We start from the raw sequence: 7621 nt of genomic DNA, 5'->3' as shown, positions 1-7621 counted from the left end.
TTTCCATTCTGAAATTGGAATTCTGAATTGGAAATTGAAATTTGAGATTGAAATTTTGAATGAAAATTAAAAATTGAAAACTTCAATTGAAATTTCGAATTAAAACTTTTAATATAAAATTGAAATTTGGAATTCAAATTTAAAATTGAAATTAAAAATTGCAATTAAAAATCTGAACTTGAAAATTGAAAGTTTTTATCTGCTGAATGGTAAAAAATGAAAAAAGTCATTCAAATTTTCTTGTTATTAATTTCCTAGTATCCCATCGAATTTCTATATATAATCATAATAATAATGCTTTCTCAAGCATGAGAAGCGAAAAAAAAATTTTCAGGAAAAACAAATTGGACAAAAAAATTTGAGAATACTAAAAAGAAGTTTCACTTCTGTCGCGCGTGGACTCCACGCACTCTGTTTTTTTTATATATCAGTCCTTCGTGACAATTCTTTCGATTTTCATTTAGTCCTTCGAGACTTTTCCTTTGTAAATTTTGGTAACCGTCTGGTAACTGTCGAGTGTTAGGTTTATGTGAAATCATTGTGATTTTAAAAAACTAATTAGTTTACGCGGCAATAAGTTAAACAGTGAAATTTGTGTAACCATTGGATTTAGCAGAGATACAACATTTGTAAGTCTCTCTCTTTCAAATTTTTTTTTTCAGTGTTTTTTTTGTTTTTAAAACATAGACTCTCAGGAGTCATTTTTAAACTAAAATTGTGTTCGCATTTTTCTTTTATCCAGTGGGGTTTTTATACTCTGGGGGATATTCGAAATCGGTTTTAGTAATAATTCTAGCTAAAGTGACCTATCCGGTCTTGAACAGCTAATCGTATTAAAAATTCATGTCATTTTGTTCATTTTTGACGTGACAGCTGACAAATCGTACAAAATGAACCGATTCGTTCCAAAAATTATTGGTCAAGGAGATTAGGAGTCTCAGTGGGGGTAAGACAACTCTTCGTTATCCAGATGATAGGGGTAAACATAAAAGAAAATTTTAATACTTGATCAGGCGGGCTTGCGGTGGGAAGAAAGAAATTGAGATTCTGTTTCTTGTTCTGTGATGAGCGAATGTGTGCGTTAATTCGGTTGAAGGAAAAAATGTGATGAATTTCAGTGATGTTTGAGTAACTTCATAGTCCCTGTGAAGCTATTATTACCTATAACTTTAGAAAAGCATATTTGCATTGGAAAAAATAATTAAAATTATCCATTCTGGTTTTTAGGGGCTCTCGATCCGTATGTGCTTCGACTCATTCCAACGCTGTTTACAAAGAGCGGTCCAGTCACTGAACAAGTAGAGGATCGTAAGCTACCACCTCCGAAACGACAAAAAGTGCAATCAGGAACTCAGGAGCCAAAATCCAAAGAAGTGGAATCCGACTAAAGTTGACGTGAAGAATGGTTTTGCAATACACGTTCACGTAAGTCATTAATTTATTTTTATTATCGTGTCGTTATGATTCAATAGTAACAGTTTTTGTCAAAAATCACGATTAATCTAAATGGTGAGTTCTTTTCCAAATTTCCATTTTTTGTCTCTTGAAAAAATGCGCTTCAAAAAAGCTTTAAATAAAAAAAAAAGATTGGAAAATATTAAAAATTCGGGAAAGTTTGAATTTTTTGAAAATTTTTCGTTGTTTTGTAAATAAATATTCTCAGTGGATTTTTTTTTATGTTCATCCTAAATTCCATTTGAGTTGAGAGGTATCACGTTGTCATTTGCTACACGAAATGAATATGACAAGAGCTTCAGAATGATTTCCTTCAGTTACAATGATCTCAGAGACCTCATTTTCTAAAGATCCGAATCTTTCGCCAGAAATTATGTGTTTTTAACTGGTTATACATCAATGATTGTCACACCAAATCTAAATGTCAAATGTCACTCAATTTTTCAGAGAATGTAGCCTATTAAATGTTGTTTCGGATAGCAGTTTTTTCGTGGGGAGCTGATTTATTGTCAATTTTTGTAAATTATATTATCTCCAAGCGATCACTGCTCAACTAAGATGATTAATATCTTCTAAACTCAATGTCAAGAAATTATTTTTGAAATTCAAGAAAATGGAGGAATGTACACCCTTTCGAATGAGTTACAATGAATGGGGGGTCAAGTTGAAAGGCTGTAGCTACACTGTTAAAACAAATTGTCTGAAATTTCCGGTACACTTTTCGGAAATTTTTATCGGATTCAATTTCCACTGAAATTTCAATGTATTTTCTCATTGGAATTGAAGAAAACCATAAAATTCCGGTTAATTTATACATGAATTTTAAGAGAAGTGACACCGAATACGATTCAAGGGGAAAAAATCATGGAATTTCAGGTTTCACTGAAAATTCAGTGCAATTCGGGAATGAATATTCACATTTCATTGAAAATTTGAATAGATTGAGGAATTCTCGACTTTATGCCAATTAAAATGCTGGAATTTTACTGGATTTTCAATGAAACCTGAAATTCCATGATTTTTTCCCCCCTAAACCGCAATCAATGTCACTGTCCTAAAAATTAGTAGTCATCTGTCCATGAAATTCCAGTTTTGTTTTTCCAACAAGGAACACTAGGGAGGTGTTCCCCTCCGATTTCGATGAAACTCATATATGTTGTAGAGGACTCGAAACTAAGCGACACATATTTTTTTTTATCGGCGGATACGCAGTTTTAAGGGAGGAAACCATGGTCAGAAGGTGACCACTTTTGGGGGTGATTTTTCAATTCCACGTATAAGAAGGGAATTTTGTTAAATGTTCATTATAGGAATAAATAGCTTGTGAGGAATTATGAAAATCACAATTGATAGTTCCTCCGGGGGTTGAAATTTGGGGGGTAAACTACCCCTGTAAAGACTTCATTTTTCAAAAAAAAAAACTATGATTCAGAATTTTATGAAACCAACTACGTTGGATGGAACATGGAAAAATGCGGAATACTGTTTTTGGTTTTTCCCCAGAACTGGAGTTTTCTAGGGTGAAAAAAATAATTTCCCGGCAACATCATCCACCAAGGTGGTGGGGTTATTTATTCAATTTATCCAACTGATGAATAGCTGGGGAGGAATTATGGAAATCACAATCACTAGTCACTCTGAGGTTTCAAATTTGGGGGTTAACTACCCTCATGAAAATTGTGTCTTTCAGAAAAAAAATTGTTTATTTAAAAAAATTTGCAAAAAAACAATTATATTAAAAAAAAAACATGAAAGAATGCAGCTAGGGGCCGGATAGCCCAGTAGGAAGAGCACCCGATGCAAAAAAAATGCGGAAACTGGTTTTTCATTTTTTTGTTCGAAACTGGAATTTTCAGAGGCGCAAGTTTGATTTTGTCGAAAACTATGAATTATTCAAAATATATATATGTATATATAGTTTATTAGGGAACATAATTAGTACAGAAATGATATTCATCAAAAAAATGGTGTATGCAGAGAGACTTTCTGCACCCCGAGCATCTAACTACCGCAACATTAGAACAACCATCAACTTCACATTTTGGATTAGAAGATTGTCCAAACGCAAAATCGACAGGATTATCAAATTTCTTTGATTTTTTTAGCGATGTAGCCACTCTGGAACCAAGCGTAACGAAATAGGTTTTGATGCCTCGGTGATGATAATTGATTATGGAGTAAAAATTGCAATTTGATCACATTATTCCGCGCATGCAAATTAATATCATGATTTAAGAGAACAGCCGTATCTGAAAAATCACGGACGTAATTTTTCCAAATCCTGAAGCCGTACACATCAAGAGGTTGAATTTTTCTGGTAGTTCCTTTGGGGATTAACATAGTTAATAATTCTTTATTCCGAGGAGTTGCCTGTTCTATCACTTGAGAGCAATGTCCACTCCATGAATCGATTAACAGTAGACTTTTTGGTCCCACGTTTGGAAAGAATATTTCTTCCAGCCAAATTTTAAAGTGCTCTGGAATAGGTGCAATGGGATGAACATTACAATCAGTACAAATAAATTTGTTACATCTTAAGTTTGAAATATCGCCTCACCAGACGTCAATTTCCCTGACTTTGAAGCCGTTATGTAAACATTAGAAGGTCTGAATAGATTATCCTGAACCCTTAGACCAAACATTCCGGAAGGTTCCTTGTAAACAATGAAGAAAGGTGACAATAATTTTCCATCTGCTGATATGGTGGGTATGGTATAACTGTGTGTCGTTGATGTTACAGATTGTACAATGCATGCGACTTCTTTAGACCCCTCTTCCGCCAAAGTTCGCCCCGCATGCGTTTCCAATTGAAAACCACTCTGATCAGAAGTATAGATGTTTTGCAAGCCATAAATCTCAAAATATGGTTTGATCTGTTGCAGGAATTCGTCGGCTCTTTTTTGTAAATCTTTTTGATTTTCCATTGTTTTACGTGTGACGAATTTAGTAATCCTGCGAGATGTGATGCAATGAGCTTTTTTGAAATAATGTAGCCACCATGCCGAGGCCTTGAAACGAATATCTTGATATCCAATATCTCGTTGAGCTTGCAGAGCCTATCTTCGTAGGTCGGCATCATGAACAATTAGCCCAGCATCGATAGCATTTTTCATATTTTTCAACGTGTACTCTGATATTCGTTTCAAATTTTCCATATGAGTTCCTCCTTTATTGACTTGATGTGCCCAACGACGTAATTGCTGGACCGATTTCACTCTTTTCAATTTATTGGAAACAGTTTTTATAGACAGATTTTTCTTTGTTTTTGCACTCCTCCAGTATTCGACTGCTCTTTTTTTATAGTCATAATCTACAAGTTCGTCATCCTCTGAACAACTATCAGATGATTCTTNATGGGATGAACATTACAATCAGTACAAATAAATTTGTTACATCTTAAGTTTGAAATATCGCCTCACCAGACGTCAATTTCCCTGACTTTGAAGCCGTTATGTAAACATTAGAAGGTCTGAATAGATTATCCTGAACCCTTAGACCAAACATTCCGGAAGGTTCCTTGTAAACAATGAAGAAAGGTGACAATAATTTTCCATCTGCTGATATGGTGGGTATGGTATAACTGTGTGTCGTTGATGTTACAGATTGTACAATGCATGCGACTTCTTTAGACCCCTCTTCCGCCAAAGTTCGCCCCGCATGCGTTTCCAATTGAAAACCACTCTGATCAGAAGTATAGATGTTTTGCAAGCCATAAATCTCAAAATATGGTTTGATCTGTTGCAGGAATTCGTCGGCTCTTTTTTGTAAATCTTTTTGATTTTCCATTGTTTTACGTGTGACGAATTTAGTAATCCTGCGAGATGTGATGCAATGAGCTTTTTTGAAATAATGTAGCCACCATGCCGAGGCCTTGAAACGAATATCTTGATATCCAATATCTCGTTGAGCTTGCAGAGCCTATCTTCGTAGGTCGGCATCATGAACAATTAGCCCAGCATCGATAGCATTTTTCATATTTTTCAACGTGTACTCTGATATTCGTTTCAAATTTTCCATATGAGTTCCTCCTTTATTGACTTGATGTGCCCAACGACGTAATTGCTGGACCGATTTCACTCTTTTCAATTTATTGGAAACAGTTTTTATAGACAGATTTTTCTTTGTTTTTGCACTCCTCCAGTATTCGACTGCTCTTTTTTTATAGTCATAATCTACAAGTTCGTCATCCTCTGAACAACTATCAGATGATTCTTTATGACGTGGTTGGAACTCTGTATCCTCAATTGGTATCATTTCGATGTTTTTGCATTGCTCTTGGAAATCAAGAGTTGATTCTTCAATAATTTCCACCCCATTATATTCCTCTATAGTTAGTTGCAATATATTCTCGAAATGAGTTGCCAATTCTCGTTCTTCATTAGTCACAGGGGTTTCGCCAAGATTCAGCACTTCAAATGTTGCCATGAGGATCTTAATAACGTTTATAAGATTGAATCTCATGATGAAAAGAATTCAAAATATACGATTAACAAGAGACAGTCTTGCCGTGATGTGTTCACGTAAACTGAACGCTGCACAAAATGGAAGTGAATAATATTCAGGGTTATCAATAATACATGATTACTGCATGATGGATTACCTATTTTTGGATATAGGTGACGCGTGCACGGCTATTTGCATTTTGTTTGGATTTATTATCGCTTTCAGCAGTGTGTTATCATCACATATATACTATAATAATGAAGTCTCTTAGAACCATTACCCCGGTTCCTCCGACATATGAAAAAAACAAGTTCAATCATTCGTTGAACGATATGGAAAAATTCCGATTATTTAGCAAATTTTTTTTCGTACTCGTCACTGCTTTTTCTTCAAATATAACCAGCCTATTGCTGTAACTGAAAAAAAAGGAAATTTTTTTCCAAAGAATCTTTTCTTTGATCTATTTTTATCGTTATTCGTTTATCGCCGAATTTTGGAAAAATATCATTTTCACGTGCGGATTATTGAAATCAAAATTGAGGCTTGGGATATCTGGAATCCAATTTTATTCTTTCATAAAAAGGGATACTGTATTATTTCATATCTCTTCCGATGCAATCATTTCCGTGAAAGCCAATAGTTGTTTGATAAAAAATATTATTTCGCGGGGGTAATTAACCCGTCAACTTCAACCCCGAGAGGAACTATTATTGGATATTCTCACGATTTCTCATAAGCTATACATTACCTCAATGGAATGAATAAATAACCCCACCACCTTGGTGGATGATGTTGCCAGGAAATTATTTTTTTCACCCTAGAAAACTCCAGTTCTGGGGAAAAACCAAAAACAGGCATTCCGCATTTTTCCATGTTCCATCCAACGCAGTTGGTTTCATAAAATTCTGAGTAGTTTTTTTTTTTTTTTGAAAAATGAAGTCTTTACAGGGGTAGTTTACCCTCTAAATTTCACCCCCCGGAGGAACTATCAATTGTGATTTTCATAATTCCTCACGGGCTATTTATTCCCATAATGAACATTTACGAAAATTCCCTTCTTATAGGTGGAATTGAAAAATCACCCCCAAAAGTGGTCACCTTCTGACCATGGTTTCCCCCCTTAAAACTGCGTATCCGCCGATAAAAAAAAAAACGTGTCGCTTAGTTTCGAGTCCTCTACAACATATATGTGTTTCATCGAAATCGGAGGGGAACACCTCCCTAGTGTTCCTTGTAAGAGTGTAGTAAAATACCTACAAGTTTTCCGTTGAAAATTGAGGAGGTAGATTGAGTGTCCTCAATTAAAAAACTGGGTGTTGGGGATTTCCTTGCTGATTTTTTTAACAGAAGGTTGAGATTTGCATGAATATTTACGAAAGAAAAATTGAAAAATAGTGATAACCCAAACAGATGCGATTTTCCCAAGGTTTCGTTTCTTTTTCTTTCGATCAATGAATTTAGGTGAATTTTTTCACATTGTTTCCTATATCCTGTGGATTTGATCTTCTCCTTATGAAAAATTGAAATTCTATTATGACACTTCCCGGGAGTGGCACCGTATTTTTTTTTATATTTACATGTTTCTCTCCTATATCACAAGAAAATCCAATGGCTCTAAACCTCAATTAGATATTAGCAAAAATAATTCGCCTGCATTCGTCTATAGAAAAAAAAAGAATAAATCAATTTGAAAAAAATCACAACTTCTTCACCTATTACTATT

At 34.6% G+C, this 7621-nt stretch overlaps 1 protein-coding gene and 1 long non-coding RNA gene across 6 annotated transcripts in view; one reads left to right on the top strand and one right to left on the bottom strand.

The window, feature by feature from the left end:
* Nucleotides 1–1407, top strand: part of LOC107041983 — a 7195-nt gene extending 5788 nt beyond the window's left edge. The window contains exon 4 of the long non-coding RNA XR_003783113.1: nt 1228–1407. This is a non-coding gene — a long non-coding RNA (uncharacterized LOC107041983). The remainder of the gene's footprint in view (nt 1–1227) is intronic.
* LOC107041980 (MAGUK p55 subfamily member 7) overlaps nt 1–7621 on the bottom strand; it is a gene marked incomplete at its 5' end in the record, with an annotated part of 338456 nt that overhangs the window by 32785 nt on the left and 298050 nt on the right.

Source organism: Diachasma alloeum, unplaced genomic scaffold (genome assembly GCF_001412515.2).
Source record: "Diachasma alloeum isolate Michigan unplaced genomic scaffold, Dall2.0 Dall_scaffold_00397, whole genome shotgun sequence".
Lineage (NCBI taxonomy): Eukaryota > Metazoa > Arthropoda > Insecta > Hymenoptera > Braconidae > Diachasma > Diachasma alloeum.
Note: the sequence above shows the minus strand (reverse complement) of the source record. Positions and strands in the feature narration are given on the sequence as shown.